Source organism: Muscardinus avellanarius, assembly GCF_963383645.1.
Source record: "Muscardinus avellanarius genome assembly, chromosome: 13".
Classification (NCBI taxonomy): domain Eukaryota; kingdom Metazoa; phylum Chordata; class Mammalia; order Rodentia; family Gliridae; genus Muscardinus; species Muscardinus avellanarius.
In genome coordinates this window covers 61,984,994-62,006,898 of record NC_137799.1, presented here as the reverse complement: position 1 = coordinate 62,006,898, position 21,905 = coordinate 61,984,994, and the positions used below count along the sequence as shown (strand labels likewise).

At 36.3% G+C, this 21,905-nt stretch overlaps 1 pseudogene across 1 annotated transcript; it reads right to left on the bottom strand.

Moving 5' to 3' along the window:
• Nucleotides 1–6,511: 6,511 nt before the first annotated feature.
• LOC308272220 (UAP56-interacting factor-like) lies at nt 6,512–21,605 on the bottom strand (annotated as a pseudogene). Its single transcript has 2 exons — nt 20,650–21,605; nt 6,512–6,742 (listed from the first exon to the last, which is right to left on the bottom strand). The product of its transcript is annotated as a UAP56-interacting factor-like (transcript).
• Nucleotides 21,606–21,905: the final 300 nt, after the last annotated feature.

Sequence of the window (21,905 nt, the reverse complement as noted above, 5' to 3'; positions counted from 1 at the left end):
ACAACAACTGAATACACATGTACCCCAGCTGCTCATGGTAACCTCTCCAAAACAGACCACATCCTGGGCCACAAAGTATCATCATTCAAAAATGTAATATAATCCCTTGCATCTTTTCACATTATAATGGAATAAAAGTAGAATCCATGAAAGGAAGACAGAAAGAAATCATATAAATATATAGATACTGAATGATCACTTTTGAATGAGGACTGGATCAAAGAAAAAATAAAAACAGAAATAAAAACAGCTCTATAATTAATAAAAAAAAATTAGAGATACAATATACCAAAATCTATGGGACATTTTGAAGGCAGTTTTAAGAAAAAAAATTTTTTTTGTAGTACTAGAGATGGAACCCAGTGTCTTTCTACCTCTAGGTTACACTCCCAGACATATTTTATATTTTATTCAGAAACAGGGTGTCACTAAGCTTCTGAGAGCCTCACTAAATAGCTGAGGCTGGGTTCGAACCTACGCAGTCCCCCTATATTCGTCTCCCAAGTACTGGGATTACAAGCATACACCACTACATCCAGCTTTAAAAAAAAATAATAATAACACTGAGTGTCAACATAAGAAAAACAGAAAGTCACCAAATTAATAGCCAAATGACATGTCTCAAGTATCCCTTCTGCCATAGTTTTCTACCTTACCTCAGGCCCAGAACAATGGAGTCAGATTAACATAAACTGAAAACTCTGAAACCATGAAACCAAATATAAAAAAATTCTCCCCTACATTGTTCTTGTCAGGTGTTTTGGTAAAGGCTACAAAAAGCTGGCTAACATAGACTCTATTTCCCAGGAGACCCAGAATAACACACCAGGCCATTTAAATAATACCTTCAGTGATGTATTTATTCTTTTATTCCCCAATAGACTATATTCAGCAAAACAGCTAAAATTTTCTTTCAGAGGTGTAATTCAGAATATTACATGTATATCACAACCTCTTATAGCTTTTCTGCTTATTCTGAATAAATGCCAAGGCCTTTTTTTGACTTAAAATATAAGGGCCCTTAATATATGCTCTTATATTATCTGGAAATTCTCTTTACCAAATAACCACAGGACTCACTCCTTCACCTATTTTAATCTTTTACTTAAATTTTGACACACAAGCACAGCCTTGTCTTAGCATTCAAAATAGCAATATTCCCCAGCCTTCAGATACTTTATCTCTTCCTTTCCAGCTGTCCACTAAATGACTCAAGAAGTTCTCTCTCGTTACTTGGCAACCTATAGCTGGGACTAATCAGGCTAGCGTTTCCCTGTATCTTCTTCAGATTAGTCTCAACTTTCATGAAAATCTCAGTTATCAGCACAGGTAAAGAAAAACTCTCAAGATCTAATTTAACTAAAGGTTAATATATTTCCCTGGCAAAGCAACTTTATGATTAAAATTAATTAGCCACATATTGTAAAATTATAAGCCACATTGTTTGGACTCTTATCTCCTAGACTCATTCTATGTAGAAGAGAAATGGAAGCCAATCACTGTCCTGTAATGCAACTCAAACTATAATGACAAGCATGACCCATGAACACCTTTCTGTGTTACAACAAAAGCCCTTAAGACTCTCTCATTTTATTGTGAGACATTTGCCTTTACAGTAAAATAATCTCTTCTTTATTTATATATTCCCAATGCATAGGTTATAGGGGTTATTCAAATTTTCTTGACTGAGTGAACACAAACATGAATCAATTGCATAAACATTTGTGAAAAAGCCATCAAAGTATTTATAAATTTTATCAATTTACATTCCTCTATATATCGACAGCTATATCAATTTATGACTAATTCAAATAAATAAAAATATATCGAATATGTTTTAAAACTCATAAAAATTAATATTCCACAGGCAAAAAGAATTCAAACAATTTAATAGGTAAATATTGATACACCATAAATAAATAGGCCTGAAAATGAATGGATGACATTACCAAAAAAGATAAGTAAAGAACAGTAATTTTTTTTTTTTTTTTTTTTTTTTTTTTGGTGGTACTGGGGTTCCTGGAAACCCTTCTACCTCCGGGCTACACTCCCAGACCTATTTTTTACATTTTCATTTTGGAAACAGGGTCTCCTAAACCAGCGCGCGCGGCTGGCTTCGAACCTGCGCGATCCTCCTGTCTCTGCCTCCCAAGCACGGGGATTACAAGCGTGCGCCACCACGCCCAGCAGAACAGTAATTTTAATAAAAAATATTAAAATAAAATGATATTTTTACATATGCTCAGCAAGGATCAAATGAAAATTATATTATTCAATTAAACTAAGACTTCAGAAAGCCAATTACTGTTTTTCTGCCATGGTGTGTATTACTCCCTTGAGGGAAATTAGGTAATTAATTCCAAAATTTTAAAAAAATATCTACTTTGTTTGAATGAAAACTGTAGTTATACAAAATCAGTAATGTGTGAAGACTAAATAATAATTGTACTTTAATTAATATACCTTATTATAGCATTTTTAAGCTTAGAGCAAAATAGAAGACGTGTATACAAACCAGCTCTCATCATCAACATGCATTATCAGTGCAGTATATTGTTATTACCAATAAACCGATATTAACCTTATCCACCAAAGTCCATGGGGCGTATTACTGTCGGGAATCCAGCCCGACAGCTGACGGGGCTTGGAGAGATGATGAGTACCGATGACTCGAACTCAAACCCATGAGCCGGGAGTCAAGTCAAGCAAGATCTCATTTATTTCTCTCCAAGCACTCCTTTATATAGCACCAAGCCATGAGGGGAATTTCCATGAGAAATAGCCTAGCCTATCTGGGATAAAGATCACTAGCACGTAGTTTACAGCCAATCCCAGGCCAGTACATGAGCCATTCATGTGTGTGGAAAGCTCCTTTAAAGGTAGAAAGGGAAAAACTGCTCAGTCTCCCCATCCATAATGAATGGGGAAACCATGCCTTCCTAGCTTCCTCCAGGCGCCATCTTTGCCCCTTTTTTGCTGAATCACTTTACTTAAAGTTTTGCCTTAGGCCGTAGGCCGCTCAGGCCGAATCTCCTTAGGTGCTGTATAGACACACCCCATAATATCCCCCTTTTTCTTTTATTTTATCGGGACTGTGCCTGTCTTAGGTTGTCCCCATCGAGTACCAGGGATTACCCGTCATTGGATAGTACTGATCGATGCTGTACTTCCTGTCTTAGGTTTCCATGGCCCCTGGGAATCTTACCCGTCATTGGCTACCAGCCCTTCAACATGCTTTGATTTTTCCCATCTGGGGAAATTGTAAGGCGGGAGAGGGGTGGTCATATTTAGAGCGCCAATCCTAATATTTATTTTCTGTGCTGGCAAGCCTTTGGTAATGCACTTCTATTTAGTTGATTTTAACAGAAACGAGACTAATCTATTAAAGTCACAGGGGTCTACGATGCACAAAACTATGATAGACAGCAAGGGGCCCAACAAAGGAAGAAAATAGGGCAAAAGTCCATGAAAGCCGGTCCAGAACAGATTCTCCTGAAGATCTCCTCACCACCTCTCCAGATCATGTTGGAGCTGCTTAATCTTATCTTGTTCCTGCAAAAATAAGCAGATGCCTCTCTTTTCGGCTGTTAATAAATCCAATATCCATCTTTTTTGTGATACCACATAGGCTAGGGAATCTAATTGGGCTTGTAAGTCTCAGACAATTTCTGAGACAGACTTAACACCATCAATTATTCGGAGGGAGTCTCATATGTAACTCAAAGGCCATCCCAAAGCCAGCCACACCCATGGCAGTTCTGGCAGTAATCTCCAGGCCGATTAAGAGCAGAATGGCTTGTACTGCTCTCCTTTTTCACCCTCCCCAATCAAAAAGGGGGGGTGGGCATTGATTTCTCCTCAAGGATAATATTTATATCGGAGAGCAGGGAGGCAAGGGTGCAAAGGCCTGCATTTAATATTTTCCTTGCCTTACCTGCGTCTCCAAAGCCTGGCATACTATACCGTATTTGCAGGGACAGGATGATGAACATTAGGGTTTTCATGACTGTCTTCTTTTAAAATAAAAAACAAAGGACTAATTTCAGGGATTTCCTCTTCCCCGGAATCATAATTACCAGTTATTATAGGCAGGTGTTTGATATCTCTTGCTGGGACCCAAAGTGGTCTTTTATCATCATAGGGGAAGACACACCCAAAGCCCCTTCCTGCAGTTATGAGGGGATCTGGGCCCCTCCACATTCCCGTCAGGGGATCTCTCCATTTTACTTTGATGGAGGAAAAGGGAATCTGTGGTCCAATGCCTATGAAAAGGGGAAAGGTTGAAGTCTTATGAAAAATTTAAAATATTTAGGGTTAATAATGCTTTTCTTAATTGATCATGTGGGGGTAGTAACTCCCCCTTTTGTTTTTGTAATTGAACCTTTAGGGTATGATTATATATATATATATATATATATATATATATATATTTTATTAAAGCTTATCCTTTTGGGTTATATGTAATGCCCGTAGTGTGAATAATTTTCCATAATTGAAGGAAGGAGGCAAAATGTTGACTAATAAAACAAGGGCCATTATCAGTTTTGAGTTGTTCAGGAATACCAAGAATACCAAAACAATGAAGAAAATAACTTATAGCATGTTTTGTCTTTTTTCCCGAATGAGCTGAGGCCCAATCAGCCCTGGAATAGTTATCTATAAAAACAAAAATATACTTAAGTTTTCCAAATGGTGGAAAATGAATTACATCCACTTGCTATAATCCATTGGGGCGTAGGCCTCTCGGAATAACTCCGGATGATTGAAGGGGAGGTATTTGAAAGAAGGGTTGACATGATTTACAAGTATGAACAATACTTTTTAAATCCTTATTAGGGATTTGAGGATATTTGTATTTTAATCCTCTCCAATTTACATGGGTTAATCTATGAAAATCCATGGCCTCTTTTACAGATAGGGCTTGAACTTTTGTGCAGGCCATCGCCCGTCCCTTCTGAACGCCCATCCATTTGAACGGCACTCGCCCATCTCCTTAGGGCCTATCGTCCCAGGTGCGACTGCTGTTGTTCCAGCATGCCAGAGGTTGTTTACTTTAGAGACCTGCTGCAGCCCAGCGCAAAATTTACACCCTTTTCCCCAGATTTTTTTACACCCTTTTCCCCTGATTTTCAAGTACCAGCGAGAGCTCACCGGACGCCGCCAGAACCGCGACGCTTTCCAAGGCACAGGCCCCTCTCTTGGGAGGAACCCATTCCAGGGCGCCCTGCCCTTCACAAGGAAAAGAGAACTCTCCCCGGGGCTCCCGCCGGCTTCTTTGGAATTGGTCGCGTTACCGCACTGGACGCATTGCGGCGACCATCTTGGCCACTCCGGACTTGGGGATCTGAATCCGACTCCCTTTCGATCGGCTCTAGTATCAATTAAACATTTAGAATTTTTATCTCCAATTGTGATCACCATTTTGTGTCTTAACCCGGTCACCAGAGGTACCGTACAATGGATCTCAGTGGAACCGTTCACCTTTTTTAATGGGGCTGGGAGAAGCTCCCTTGGGAGGTTAAAGGCTCCTCCTTTTAAGTTAAGTTTGGACCGGCAGTACCGGGCCCAATGAAATCCCTTAAGACATTTGGGGTAGGGCGTCCGGGGAGTTCCCCTTTTTTTCCTCCTCCCATAGGAGGCGTGGCCTGGGACGCACATTTTCGGTGGAAATTGCCCTCCTTTCCACATCTGAAACATGTGGAGAGGCAACCCTTGACTGCTGTATTACCTGTATCAGAGTCTGTAAGCCCTCCCGTTGCCCTTCCTTTACCGCAGCTGTCATGGCTGGAAGTTGGTGGCTCATAGAGTCAATATCCCGCAAGGCCACAATCCATCTCTCTAAAGCATTCCCCTTCAACCCCGCGCAGGCCAGCTTATGATCGGCTGTCATTTTGTCTCCCAGTGGACCGGCTGGAAACCTCCTCCCAAGGCTGTTATACACTCTCTCTATAAATGTAGGTAGATCCTCACCAGGCTTTTGAGTGATTGCCGCAGTAGGGGCCTCAGTGGGCCCATTGTCTAATTTTCTCCATGCTGCCAGTGCACCCACCCTAACCTGATCCTGGTATGGGGGGGGACAAGGCCGCCTGTTGTAGGCCAGTGGTATGCGGCTCGGCCATCCCCGTAAGCATGCCATAGGTTAAGGGGATGGCGAGGTTGGCATCTAATTTAATATAAGCATCTATTAAAGTAGGTAACAAATTTACTACATATAAACTATCTGACAATAAATTTATAGACTCAAAAAATCCTTGTAGGGCTAGGGCTATGGAAAAAGGTTCTTTGAATTGGGGGGATCCTTTTATAGGCTGGAAGATGGTTTTTTGGGGCTGAGGATCCATTTCTTTTACAAAAGTGGGATAAATAATCACGGAGGCCCCTTCACGCAGGGTGAGCCCAGAAACAACAGCCAACAGGAGGAGCCCAGGATTAGCAGCCACCAAGTGAGGGTGGGGGCAGGGCTCACAGCCCTGTTTGGAGCTGGGGCTGGGGCTGGGGCTGGCAGGGAGGCTCAGCTAAGAGGCAGTCTGGGAGGAGCAGCCTGCTGGGCCAGTCCTTCCACTAGGGTTCCTCCCGCTCTTGCTTCGCCCGCATATGGCGGCGGAGGGGAGGGTATGGAGAATGAATTGGCCAGGGAAAGGGGCTGTGGGGAGTCCTTGGCGTCCCCAAAAGGATAGGGAGGTTTTTTAGGGGCTTCAGGACCAGAGGGTGGTATATGCTCGGCGGCCCCATTTTTCGCTGGCTTGGGGATATGTTCAGCGAGTTTATCTGAGGGTCATGGGATAGCCTAGCCTATCTGGGATAAAGATCACTAGCACGTAGTTTACAGCCAATCCCAGGCCAGTACATGAGCCATTCATGTGTGCAGAAAGCTCCTTTAAAGGTACAAAGGGAAAAACCACCCATAATGAATGGGGAAACCACGCCTTCCTAGCTTCCTCCAGGTGCCATCTTTGCCCCTTTTTTGCTGAATCACTTTACTTAAAGTTTTGCCTTAGGCCATAGGCCGCTCAGGCAGAATCTCCTTAGGCGCTGTATAGACACACCCCATCTATATTAAGTTTCACTCATAGTGTTATACATACATTTTCAAGTCAAAGTGATGTATAGCCAAGTATAGTTTTATTTCAGAAGTAAACAATAGAATTGCAATATCAGACATATTACAACAGGCTTGGGCATCCTCTGATATGTCCAAGGTGGGAGGGAGCATGCAGAGGTTTTATTGAGAAAAAAAGAAAATTTATGTAAGATATTTTATTTTCTGCTACTGGGGGTTGAATTCAGAAGTATTTCACCTCTGAGCTATATTACTAGCTTTATTTTTGTAGTAGTAGTAGTAGTAGTAATTTGGAAACAGGGATATCATCAAATTGCAGAAGGCCTCATTAAGTTGTAGAGGCTGGCTGCAAAAATGTGATCTTCCTGTCTCAGTCTCACAAGCAGTGGGATTAAAAGCATGTGCCACCATGCCTGGCTCAGTGTAAGGTATTTTAAAAGCTCACTGGTACCCGTGATGTTAGTGAGAGCTTATGACCTCTCATTGGAAGCAGCTGCCATAACTTGTCTTGAAGTCAGAGCAAGCTATTTTGTTGAATCAGTTTAATAAGAAACTATGATGGGCAAGTGTTCTTGTGCAAACCACCTGAAGTTCTTTTGCTGACTCATCTAGTAAAGTGTGTTTTGGAAATATTTTGTTGAGAATTTCTGTTGTTGGGTAAATTGTGTATGATAACTCTTCCTTTCTGGACTTCTCCAGCTTCATTGTATAGGGTTTGACACCAGTGACTCTATTTTCAATTTGACTACTTTCATATTATAATGCCATATATATATATACACCATAAGAGTAATATACAGAATAATTTCATTGTACAACTTGTATCATATGTTTCATTTATTCATTTCTGCTTCCTCTCTCAAACTGCTGGCAAATGCTGACCTTTTTATTATCTTCATAGTTTTTCCTTTTCCAGAATGTTATATTTGAAATCATATATACACTTTTCAGATTGGCTTAAAAAAAATTTACCAATATGCATTTAATATACTTTAGTGCCTTCTACCGGCATGATAGTTTATTTCTTTATGGCTGTGAATGATATTTTATTGTACAGATGTATTTTAATTTATCCATATACCTATTAAAAATACATGTTGGTTGCTATAAATTTGGGTAATTATAAAGAAAGCTTCTATATATAATTAAAGTTCAAAGATTATGCTTCTGCAATGATCTATATCATGATATTGTGCTTTGAGCTCTTTCCTTATTACTTATGAAAATAAGCATTTGCTTGAAACAACTCTAATACGAGTGCAACAGGAGAACTCAATGTTGCTTTCACCATATTTGATAGCAGAATAACCAGTGGTCAAGTGAATAGTCTCTACTGCATAATTCTCTGTCTCTGTTTTCTAAGTTTCCATGTATAGCTTGAAGACTGGTTTGACCCATATCAAAATTAAAACTCCAAATTTAAGGAAGTCTGAGATCTGTATTCTTTCATACTAGAAAATATATCTATGATACAAAAAGAAAATTGACTTGCTTAATGATTCACAAACATATTTATCCAATAAACCCATCATATGCTAAATGCTGTTTTGAGGATTTCAGTAGATTACTGTTTATTGGTATTACATCTACCAGAGTTGATAAAAAATAAAATCTTATTTTTAAAGATATTTAATTTTAGAATATAATAACATTAAATGTTAAATTTTTTACAAAAAATGATTGTTTTTCAAAAGAAAAATGTAATCCGAATTGAAGCATAGTTTTATATTTTTTCAAATTATTTGTCTTTAACTAGAGATAGGATTTTTACACTTTACTTTGCATTCAACTTATTCCTTAGGTTAATTTAAATATAGAAAAAAGTAGGCCTCACACAAATTTGTCAAGGGAAAGGAAGACTGCATAATTCTGAAAGGTTCTCAGAGATATCAGTAAGTAGTCTTTAGGATAAACTTTGAAAACTCTCAAATGGCCTATTTTCAGAAAGTATAAAAAATCTATTTAAATATTATCACATTTAAATTAAAGATAGACTCCGGGCATGGTGGCACATGCTTGTAATCCCTGCACTTGGGAGGCGGAGACAGGAGGATTGCGCAGGTTCGAAGCCAGCCACACTGGCTTAAGAGACCCTGTTTCCAAATAAAAAAAGATATAAAATAGGTCTGGGAGTGTAGCCTGGAGGTAGAAGGACTTCCAGGAACTCCAGTACCACAAAAAAAAAAAAAAAAAACTCAAACAACAAAAACAACAAAAATAAATAAGTAAATAAATAAATAAATAAATGATAGAAATCACCTCAATCCATTTTACACATTCATCCATTTGATGGAGACTTAGATTGGTTCCATATTTTGGCTATTATGAGTTGTGCTGCTATAAATATGGGTATGCATATGTTACTATAGTTCTCTGATTTCAACCCCTTTTGGCCAATAGATACATAAAAAAAAGGTTCAATATCATTAGCCATCAGGGAGATGCAAATCAAAACTACGCTGAGATTCCATCTAACCCCAATTAGAGTAGCAAGCATAAAAAAGTCAAATAACAAGAAGTGCTGGAGAAGACATGGAGAAATAGGAACTCTTTTACACTGTTGGTGGGAATGCAAACTAGTTCAGCAGCTATGGAGATCAATGTGGATACTTCAAATAGTAATATTTTAAAACAAAATTAAGACAACAAAGAGTTTATATATAAATGATAGGCATTTTTTTGCACTTTTTCTCTTTTATGGGTTTTAGCATATCATGTTGCTTTAAAATTTTATGCCATAATATTGAAGTTACAAAATTTGACCAGGCATGGTGGTACACGCTTGTAATCCCCACCTTGGGAGGTGGAGACAAGAGGATCGTGCAGGTTCGAAGCCAGCTGCGATGGCTTAAGAGACCCTGTTTCCAGTTATAAAAAAGTATAAAATAGGTCTGGGATTGTAGCCCAGAAGTAGAAGGGCTTCCAGGAACCCCAGTACCACCAAAAATAAATAAATAAATAAATAAATAAATAAATAAGTAAATAAGTAAATAAGTAAATAAGTTACAAAATTTGAAGGAGAAGAAAAAATATCACAAAATGTCTTTGCCTACTCTTCTGAGAAAAAAGGCATATCTTAGTTTTAAAACATAATGGAAAGAATTGTAATGGTAGCTTAAATTTTATGTTTTCATTTACATTTATATATAACCTAAGGCAACAATATAGTGAAGATTATTTGGAATATGATAAGAGGGGGAAATTATTTATTTATGCAAGTATTTCACAGACAAAACAATTAAAATAAATCGTGTGTGTGTGTATGTGTGTGTGTGTGTGTGTGTGCATGTGCTGTGGATTAAACCTAAGGGCATGCTACCTTAAAACAATATCTCCAGTTCTATTTTATTTTTTATTCTGAAGCAAGGTCTAAATTGCTGAAGCTGGCTTTAAACCTATGCTCTTTCTGTCTCAGCTTCCCAAATTCTGGGATTACAGTCATGTGTAACCATGCCTGGCTAAAAAAGGAAAAAAAATCTTAATTTAAAATGGTTTCTTAATTTAAAACTTAAAATGTGACTAAATTTTGTAAGTGGAAGACTAAAATAAGTTTGACATCTTTTTGAAGTTTCATTCTGCTAAATGAGATAAATTTAAAAACTGAATAACAAGCTGTGATTGGTGGCAGAATCCTGTGACCCAGTACTTAGGAGGCTAAGGCAGGAGGACTTCAAGTTGGAGGCCAACCTTGGTAAATTAGTGAGATCCTATATAAAAATATAAAGAACAAAGGGAATCCCTCAATGTAAGTTACTGCTGGGTTCAATTCCCCAGTATAGCACACACGTGTGCACACACACACACAAACACACACACACACACACACACACACACACACACACACACACACACTGAATAATATTCCATGAGAATGCTATCAAGACTAGAAAAGTAAATGATTAAATGAGTAAATAATGTGATTATTACTTTTGACTTAACTTTAGGAAAAAAAGTTCAGAATTCAGAAACAAAGCCTAACAGTAAAATTTAGATGGTGAAGGAAAATATATTAGAAAAAATATAAATAAACCTGGCCATTGTAAAGCAGTTTTGATTAAAATTCTGGCATATTCAGTGAAATCCAGAGCACAGCTATTAATGGGGCTGTTTTGTGAAACATGGAGTATCATCACAAAGCTTCACAGTGATATATTTTTCTACCATTTTCAAAGCAAAACAATATGCCAAAATATTTTTTGTTATAGAGATAGTAATTGTATTCTCAGGATTAAGAAAACATATGTCAGATATTCTACACAATAGTGTGCTTTCCTATTTCATAAAATCTGGTTCAAAATATAACTCTGTTGAATAAGGAATCATAGTTATCAACAATATTTATTAATGATTGTTTAGTAAGATAATTTCATGCAAATACTTTGTGAAATACATACAGAATTAGAAATGTAAGCCCTTGCATCTAATTGTTTTAATTTTATTAAATGCCTAAGAGAAATCAATTTACTTCACATCACCAGTGGATGTCATTGTTATACACGATGAAGTCCCCACTTTAAATTGATGTTCAAGCCAGGCATGGTGGCACACACTTGTAATCCCAGCATTCAGGAGGCTGAGACCAGAGGATCTCTTTAACCAGGACAGCCTCAGCTACTTAGGTACAACTCATTGAGACCCTGTTTCAAAAATAAAAAGACTAAAAAATAGGACTAGTGGTGTAGCTTGAAGGTAGAATGTCTCAGGATTCAATCTCCAGTACCACAAAAATTAACTAATTAATTAATTTAAAAGGCTAAGCAGGGCATCATGGTGCACACTTGTATTCTCAGCATTTGGGAGGCTGAGACAGGAGCATTGTGGCTTGCTGACAGCCTCAGATACTTAGTGAGGCCCTTTGTAACTCAGAGATACTCTGTTTCAAAATAAAGAAAAAAAATAGGGCTTGGGATATAGCTCAGAGGTAGAATGCCCCTGGGTGTAATCCCCAATATGAGAAGAAAGGAAGGAAGGAAGGAAGGAAGGAAGGAAGGAAGGAAGGAAGGAAGGAAGGAAGGAAAGAAAGAAGGCAGGAAATGTTTTATTTCATATCAAGTCTCAGTGTTTCAGGTGATTTTTATTATTTCTAATATTGTGCAATAAAGACAATGCTTTTTTCTAAGTTCCGTGAGAAGCAATGTTAGCAGGATTAATTATAGTTTCAAACGAAAGTATAATTGCCTATTCAGAATAGTGCCAATTTTATAAAAGAAGGCAGAAAAAATGATTTAAGAAGCAAGTAATATATTCAAATTATTATGATTTATCTATTTGATGGGGTGTGTCTATACAGCACCTAAGAAGATTCGGCCTGAGCGGCCTACGGCCTAAGGCAAAACTTTAAGTAAAGTGATTCAGCAAAAAAGAGGCAAAGATGGCACCTGGAGGAAGCTACGAAGGCGTAGTTTTCCCATTCATTATGGGTGGGGAGACTGAGCGGTTTTTCCCTTTCTACCTTTAAAGGAGCTTCCTGCACACATGAATGGCTCATGTACTGGCCTTGGATTGGCTGCAAACTACGTGCTAGTGATCTTTATCCCGGATAGGCTAGGCTATTTCTCATGGAAATTCCCCTCGTGGCTTGGTGCTATATAAAGGAGTGCTTGGAGAGAAATAAATGAGATCTTGCTTGACTTGACTCCCGGCTCGTGGGTTTGTGTTCAAGTCGTAGGTACTCATCATCTCTCCAAGCCCCGTCAGCTGTCGGGCAGCATTCCTGACATCTATTAAAGTGTTTATGGAAATATTTAAAATAAAAAATTCTGTACATTTAAAAATTGTATTATGGTATATCATGGGGCAGATTATTTTGGCATTTAATCCAAATTTTTCTGCTTTTTGTGAAGAGATGACTAGATTGAGCTGTTTATTAATTTAGTCTGAAATGGTAAGGTAAACCAGCTTTCTTTTGCTATTAACTGTCTAATTTTATTCAGTTTGTTTACCAGTTGGATCGCTTGACGTTCCTGTTTGCTCCTATGGTAAATTTAGAAAGATTTGTAGCACTCCTTTGTGGGGAAATGAAACACTCTCAAAGGTCTTGCTCAAGAGACAAGCATTTAATGTGAGAAGATTTTTTTCTGAACTTCTTGAACCTTGGCCTTTCCACTAAAGCATTTGACAAGAGTGCTACATCTATGGGTAGCCTTTGATTTATCCTATTACAGGCATTTGTGTCCCTTAAGCATTGGTCTGAAACCTCTAACTCATTTCCAATAGGCCTTGGACATCCACCAGAAAGTAATTCTTTTAGTTAAAATAAAACTGAGTTTGAACTTATACTTAAGTATGAACTAGTCTGTATCACATTTCCTTATGATATGTGGTTGTTCTTATGTAATTTTCTACAAAGAACACTTGTAGCCATGAAAGTCTAAGTTAGGAATTATATGCGCAGTGACAGCACATTTTTTTAGTGCCTTAGATTTTATTTTGACATTCTCAATAAATGTTTTGTTGAGACTCAGCCATACTTTGTGATATGCCAGGCATTTTGCCTTTATCATTTCATTTGATACTCAGAATTATTTGTTGAAGCCATTATTATTATTGATTTATAGATAAAGATTCTAAAATTTGAAAGGTCAATTAATCTTTTAAGAATTCACAGTTGGTAAGAAAGAGATCTTGGATTACATAAAAATCTGAGATTATTTAAAATTATTACTCATATAAGTTTCAGAGCTCTCTATGGTATGAATATACCTACATTATTCACATATTAAAACGTAATTTTTGATATGATTGCATTTAAAGGTAAGGCTTATTTTTCTTAATTTCTCTTTTGTTTTCAGTTGCTTCTGTCATATAAGGGCATCATATTAATTCCTTCTAAGAAAGTAGTATTCAAAGTGGCATAATGCAAAGAGAGACCTAACCCTCACAGGCACTAAATTGCTAACACCTTTGTCTTGGACTTCCCAGACTCCAGAAATGTGAGAAAAAAATTCTGTTGTTTATATATGACATAATCTCAGGTAATTTGTTATAGCCATGCAGACTAAGACAGACTTCTTTATAATCTTCCACCAAAGTGCCCCAATCATGTCAATATGTCAAAGTTTAGCTAAAATTGCTCTCTGTAATTCTATGGCAATATCATTCATTATTTCGATGACATATATAAGATACACTATATAATGTATCTTTATTTTAAAACTACTAATTGAAATTAATGTTGAATTATTTCTCTTCAAACACTGGAGATAAATTTATGTTTCAATATGTTTCATTAAATTTTTTCTAATATTTTCTCTAATAACTGCACTCAGATCTTACTTCCATGGTTACAAAAATATTTAAACCAGCTCGAGAAGCACAAAATAACACAGTGAATGAACCAAGTGGTATGAACAAGGCCATGGAGCAAATAAGGGCTGAGTAAAGTAAAAGAAGAGAGACACAGGGATGCATATAGGGATTACTAGGGTGGTGCCACGGAATTGTGAGTTAGAGTCCATATTTTTAGTTAATTTCTGGCAATAATTTGAGATTAGATAAAACAACAAAAGATAAAAGCAATTAAATGCAACCCAACACACACTTTGCTAATGCCTAATAAAATGAAAAGCACCTTGGCAGACACAGGGATGGTAGAAACATTTGTAAAAAGTGTTTCCTGCCCTCCAGTTACACACACCCTGGGACAAGACTCTGACATGTAAGACTAAAATTTCTATATAATCAAGAAATATCACAATAAAAGTGTGTAGATAATATGCAAAGGCCATGAACATGAGTATTAAATATGAGGTATCATCCTCTCCGGATTTTAAAAAAATTATGTGTAGCAGAAGGGCAAGGATGGGGAATCAGACCGTGTATTGAAGAAGCACGATATATTTAGTGAATGTTTACTAGTTTCGATGGCCAATCAGCAAAATAATGCTCATGCTAGGGGAAAGTGTGGTGAACGCAATAGCCTGTAAAGTGAAATGAGAACAAGGCCTCCTTTTAATGCACATATGGCTTGCTGAACTTTTGCTTCATAAGAATCACTGTCCTTATAATTACTTGTTCAGTGTACTAGACCGTAAAATAAAAGATTGCAAGGGCTGTATCTTGTTCTCCCCTGCTTAGCAGTTCCTGACACATACCATGCATAAGGCTTTGGGAAATCTCCAAAGAAAAGAAGCGAAACGTGTACTTGATGCAATAGATCAGAAAAAGATGGTGATTAAAAGTCATAGTGAGGGAAACATCATGCAGAAAATTGTATCTTTAGAAGATCTGACTAGGAGTCAAAGAGGATGACTTATGTGGAGGGAAGCAGACGACTTTCTTCATTCTACCTCACTGCTGGGGGTTGAGAGGCCCAGGGAGTGCAGAGTAGAAAAAGATACACAAGAAAAATGTGTGTGAGATAAAGTTGTTCAGAGTTTTGCATAGTAATATGAGAAGGCTGAAGGAAAAATGTTAGATAAAAAGAAGATAGTTTTTCATTTGAAGAACAGAGGAACAAAGAAACAACTATTTTTGGAGCAGAAATTAAAAAGAAGAGGTAATAAATATAACTTGAGATTGCTAACGTTTGTTAAGTATAGAAATAAATCTGCTAAGATTTTTGTCTGTAAATTATATTGTTAGTAACTTAAAATTTCATCGTTTAAAAGTAAGGACAATGCTATAATTAGGATAAGCTAGCTTTGCTGCTTATCTCAAAAGCTGCACAGTGAAAAGCTTTTTTTACAATTGTGACTACTTTTTAAAAATTTAGGCGCACACTTGTAATCCCCGCGATTGGGAGGCCGACACAGGAGGATCGGATCGCGCAGGTTCAAAGCCAGTCGCGCTGGTTTAAGAGACCCTGTTTCCAAAAAAAAGAAAAAAAAGAAAAGAAAAGAAAAGTATATAATAGGTCTGGGAGTGTTGCACGGAGGTAGAAGAGTTTCCAGGAACCCCACTACCATAAATAATAATAATAATAATAATAATAATAATAATAATAATAATATGTAAAAATTAAGCATCATTTTGCCTGGAAAAGGAAATCCATAGATTCAGCCATTGTCCACATAGTTTCCAAAGAGCAGAAATTTGCATACTTTGCAAATGGATTGTGTCTTAATTAGCATACCAGGAGATAGTCCTTTAAAACTCTCCCTTTGCTAAACTTGCAAAAAAAAAAAAATAAATGACAAAGGAATTTTAGAGATCTCCATAACAGTATCTACTCTTTATTTTTTCAAGGGAGTGTTTAAAACTCATTCCTTAGTTATAGTATTTATTTATTTATTTATTCTTAAAAAATATTCTATCTGATGTAATATATCCGTGAAAATTTTTTTCAGATAATGAGGTCATGAAACCTACAGGACTGAATTAATAGCACAAACACATCAGGTTTCTTTTAAGCTCTAGATGAAATGCAGAAGAAATACCAATTCAAGAACTCAATCTTTCTTCAAATGTTTTGCTTCCCAGTGACCAAATGGGAATTATAATAGTGTTTACTTTGCTATCTTCTATGATCAGAGCTTCACAAGTTGATTTTTAGAGCTTAGGACAGGTTTCATCTTCACTTACAGATTATATCCCTAGAAAGAGATTAATACTTTTAAAGGTTCTTGAATAATAACAAGTGATGTCAGATGAAATAAGAAAAGAATTAAAAATTCTTGTCAGTAAGATAAAAATGACAAACAGACATTTTAAAAATATTTTTTGGTTTGCAAAAATATGTAAACTATGGATTTGATTAGTTATGTTTGAAACTGTGAAGGAAGAATGACAGAGAAATAAAAAGTAATAACATGGATATATAATTCTATAAGATCAACTGAGGTGCTTTGCATGAATTTGAGAAATGCTATCTAGTAAAAGAGCACCAGGAAAACACCATTTTTTTCATGTGTTTGCATAAAAAATGGGTGGAAAGTGGGTGTTGAGATGGTAAAAGAGACAAAGGTATGCAAAGAAATCACATCTCTCTATATTTAAGTTTATAATATAGGAACTATGTTTCTGGTATTAAAATCTTTTAGCCAGGCGTGGTGGTGCACGCTTGTAATCCCCGCGCTTGGGAGGCAGAAACAGGTGGATCAGAGTTTTTTTGGTTTTTTTTTGGTGGTACTGGGGTTCCTGGAAGCCCTTCTACCTCTGGGCTACACTCCCAGACCTATTATTACATTTTTTTTTAAATTTGGAAACAGGGTCTCCTAAGCCAGAGCGCGTGGCTGGCTTCGAACCTGCGCGATCCTCCTGTCTCTGCCTCCCAAGCGCAGGGATTACAAGCGTGCGCCACCACGCCCGGCTGGATCAGAGGTTTGAAGACAGTCATGCGTGCGCTGGTTTAGGAGACCCTGTTTCCAAATAAAAAAAAATGTAAAAGTAGGCCTGGGAGTGTAGCCCGGAGGTAGAAGGGCTTCCAGGAACCCCAGTACCACTACCAAAATAAATAAATAAATAAATAAAATAAAATAAAAAAATAATTAATTAATTAATTAAAGCAGCTATAATGAATTGAATATATGAGTAGTTTTCACATATGAGAGAATATACATAGTCATATATTCAATTCATTATTTCACAGAATATGTACGTTCTGTGTAATATATATAATATGTAATATATAATGTGTAATATATACTGAGGATATTATATATATTCTTAGTAAAATATATGTATTCTCTGTAATATCCATGGGTGAAGAAATGTGTTGGAAATTCTATACCACTGAAGTTCCTCCTTCATTATAAAAAGTCACTCTTACATACCACTTACTCCCTAGCTTCCACATATGAGAGAAAACATGTGACTTTCTGTGACTCTGTGACTAGCTAATCTCACCTAGCATAATGTTCCCTAAGTCCATCCATTGTCCTGTAAATGACATAATTTTGTTCTTTATTGCTAAGTAGAATCCCATTGTGTGTACATCTCATTATTTAACAAGCCATTCTTCTGTTGATGAACAACTAGGTTGGTTCCATAATTTGGCTATTGTGAATTGTGCTGCTATAAACATGGATATGGATGTATTGCTACAATATTCTGATGTCAGCTTCTTTGAAAATATACTCAGTAGTTGTATAGGTGGATCATAGAGTGAAGTTATTACCAATGTGTGTGGAATCTCCTCACCTCCTAACTGATTACCATAGCAGCTTCACTAATTTGCAGTTCCAACAGTTTAGAAGAGCTTTTATTTCCCCACATCCTTGCCAGCAGTTATTGTTTGAATTCTTGTTAATAGTCATCCTACATTTCAGTGTAGTTTTAATTTGTATCTCCTTGATTGCTAATAGTGTTCAGCATTTTTAAAAAATATGAATTGGTCATTTTCTTATTTTTAGTTTTATCAAACACAGATTTTACTTTGAAAGGAAATTAAATTTAAAATGCACAAAGAACAAGTTTAATATATCAAAGATACTTTATTATTTGATGCATTTAATGTCAACATTTGGGACTTTTTTTAAGGTTTGACAAAAATGTCTTTAATAATATGTCTTTATGATTTAAAATAACATAAAAATGAGGACACTTTTATACCATAATTTTACAAACTTGCACCTGGTTGTTTTTCTTTTCCTTTAAAATAAGCTACCTGTAATTCTAAATCAGCCTAAAATGTATTATTTCTGGATCAAGTATAAGTATTCACACTTGGAAAAATGTTTTGCAGTTGAGTCCTTGGCCTCTTTGAAAATCCTCAAATAGCGAAAGAGAGACTAGAATTTATTCTCAAATTCTGTGACTGCCTTACAATAATCCCTTATCAAGTAGATGTTCTGGTAAAACACCAGATATTAAGGATCAACTTTAATTCTTTGATATAATAATGACTTGTTACTGATACCTTCCTATGACTAGCATAAATTAGTTAAGTAACCCAAGGAGCATGAGAGACAAATATATCTTGTGTACAATGCAAGTTAGGTAGAAGTGATAATTTCACTTTTTGTTTTTCAGAAAAAGTCAACACTAATAATATATTCCAGAGAAACTTAACATCTAACTTAGAGATTTATATATAATAGCAAACCAAAAAGTCAAGCTTCAAAATGAATGACCAAACATCTAAACTTGTTGCTGGAATATTTTGCTGCATTTTTGCATTCTTCTAATATTTATGCAATACAATTATCTAATGACTTTTAGCACTAACTTGGCACTACAGACTAACCATTCACTTTATCCCTCCAGTGTAGGTTTTTTTTTGGGGGGGGGGTGCTGGGGAAGTAACCTAGGGGTATTCTACATCCAAACTACACCCTCAGCCCTATATTTTATTCTTTATTTTTTTGAAACAGGGTCTCACTGAGTTGCAAAGGGCCTCACTAAGTAGCTAAGACTGTCCAGGATTCCAGATACTTCTGTCTCAGCCTCCCAAATGTTGGCATTACAGGTGTGTGCAACCACACTTAGCTCAGTGTAGGGTTTAAATATTTTTTTCTCTCCATGAATGTCTGAAATTTCTATCATACACAAGACATCAGAATAGAAGGTATGTGAGGTCACAATGTAATTCTATTATAACTGTAAATTGTTTTCTTTGTGACATATACAAGTATATTTTTAAACTTCTGATTGTTTAATCGAATAAACTACAAAGTTTATATGTTTTACCTTCTTGAATAAAAAGAAAATTGTAGGACTTTTTGGCTATTAATTTTGCTATCAAAATATCTAAAGGATTTAATCCATTTTAAAAATTATAATTTTTTAAAATATCACTTGATGAAGAATTTGTAAATGCTAGACAGAAGAATACACTAAATACAAAAAGTACTCTTGTGACCTGGGTTTTGAAGCTTTTTGCTTAAGTTTTTGACCCTTCAACCTGCTATTTTCTCTCATGTTTTCTTCATTAAATGAATACAAACTGTCCGGTTTTTACACTGGATTTTCTTCTTCAAGGCACTATCAGATAACTTTGTAAATATACATTTATAGCCTTGAAACAGCAATATTTTAAACTGAGACTACTAATAAGAGCCACATTTCTTGTTAAATGTTCAACACTAGCGATTTATAACTCTTGGGCTTAACCTAACACTATCTGAAATATGAAGCAAGTTCCAAACAGTCCCATAAATCTTAAAAGCCAAAACTGAAATTCTTATAAGATTTTTAAAGAATATATCTATTGAGGAAAAGTCAACTGCACTAATTACAATCAACACTAGTACAGGAAAAGTGACAGCAACAAAAGGATTTACTCCTATTTCTGAACACCAATATTCACCATGGCAAAGTTTTTAAAAAAATGGACAAAGGTAATGAGATCCTAAATGCAACTATCATAAAAAAATCAATTTCTTACTTTCTTCTGCTGCATGAGGAACCAAAGAAGTCAAAAAGAATTGTTCTGTCAGGGCCAATCATGCATGAAATCTTAGAACAAATAGGTATGTGTGTGTGTGTGTGTGTGTGTGTGTGTGTGTGTGTGTGTGTATATATTTTTTTCCCATTATTTCAGGACATTATTTTATACATGTTTAATAAAACTTCAAAAATAACAGTTCTTTAGCCTTGTAGATATTTGAAATAAAATTCCTTGAATTTCTATGATAAACTCTTCAAGCAAATCAAATTTTCAGTGTCATCACTCAAAAATTCCTTTTACATGGGGTATAGCTTATAGTTACAAAGTGGCTTCCTCCTTTGTTGAATGTGAGAGTAGCTCTTTGTTCCTTCAGGATTCTAAACCATTCATTCAAAGTCATCTCTATTTGTTTTCCAACACTGTTTGTGTCAAATTGTAAGGGGACATATTTAGGAACAGACTGCTCCTTTTTTGTCAAAAATGAGGGTACAGCAGTACAAGTTACTCTAGGTTTCTGAGGTACTGGGCACTGCACTGCTCCAGGTTGTCAATAGATACAATCAACATTCCTCTGGTTTTTGGTGGAAGTACTCCACTGATGAGTTCTCTTTTCTACTACATCATCTAGCAATTGTTCTGTGTTCAACTAAGCCTGAACCTTCAGGCCTCTTATGAAGAGAAAAGTGGCCTGACAAGTGTCTTTCTGTTGGATTAATTTATTTCCCGTCCTGATAAAATTAGGTGAGATTTTTTTTTTTTCTGTTTAACTGTTTTTGTTAGTTCTCTTGAGAATGGCAACTGGTTTCTTCTGCACTTCATTTTGTCTCCAGAGATTTGTCTTCCTTTTTAACACTGGAAAATATTTTTCTGTATTCTTGTCACTAAGAGATGGACAATTCACAGAACTAATTTTGTTTTGAACTGCACTAGCAGTTCTGCTTTTCTAGCAGGATAACTTCGTTGTCTCTTTCTAGGCATTACTCTTCCTCTATGGCTCAAACTAGTTTTATTAGAACCAGAATTTTGTTGTATTCCCCACTGTACTTTCATCTTGAATTGCCAGGCACTGGCTTGCTGAAGTCTTCCATTTAGTCCTGGAAAATTCTGCTTCTTTCCTTTCTTTTGATTCAGTTTGATAATGCCATCCAGAAGCATGTTGATTTTGCCTAGGTTTTCGCTGCTGAGGGCTTTCTGCGGTGGCAGTGGAGTCCCAAACCAGTTCTTGGCTGAAGAAGTTGGACAAGAATTGTCAGCCACAAAAGCCCATGTATTGGCCATTTTCATTTCTTTATTTTTTTTCTGTAAAATATCTATTTCAATTGCCTATTTTTCTTCAAGATTTTTCCAATGTTAAGTCTTTTAAATAATTTATATATTCTAGATATCAGTCTTCTTTCAGAGAAATAGCTGGCAAATATCTTCCTCCATTCTGTAGGTTCCCTTTAAACTTTTTTTTTTTTTTTCCCGGTACTGGAGATAGAACTTACCTCCAAGCTACTCCCCCAGCCCTACTTTTTATTCTTTATTTTGAAACAGGATCTCACTGAATTGCAAAGGGCTCCACTAAGTAGCTGAAAG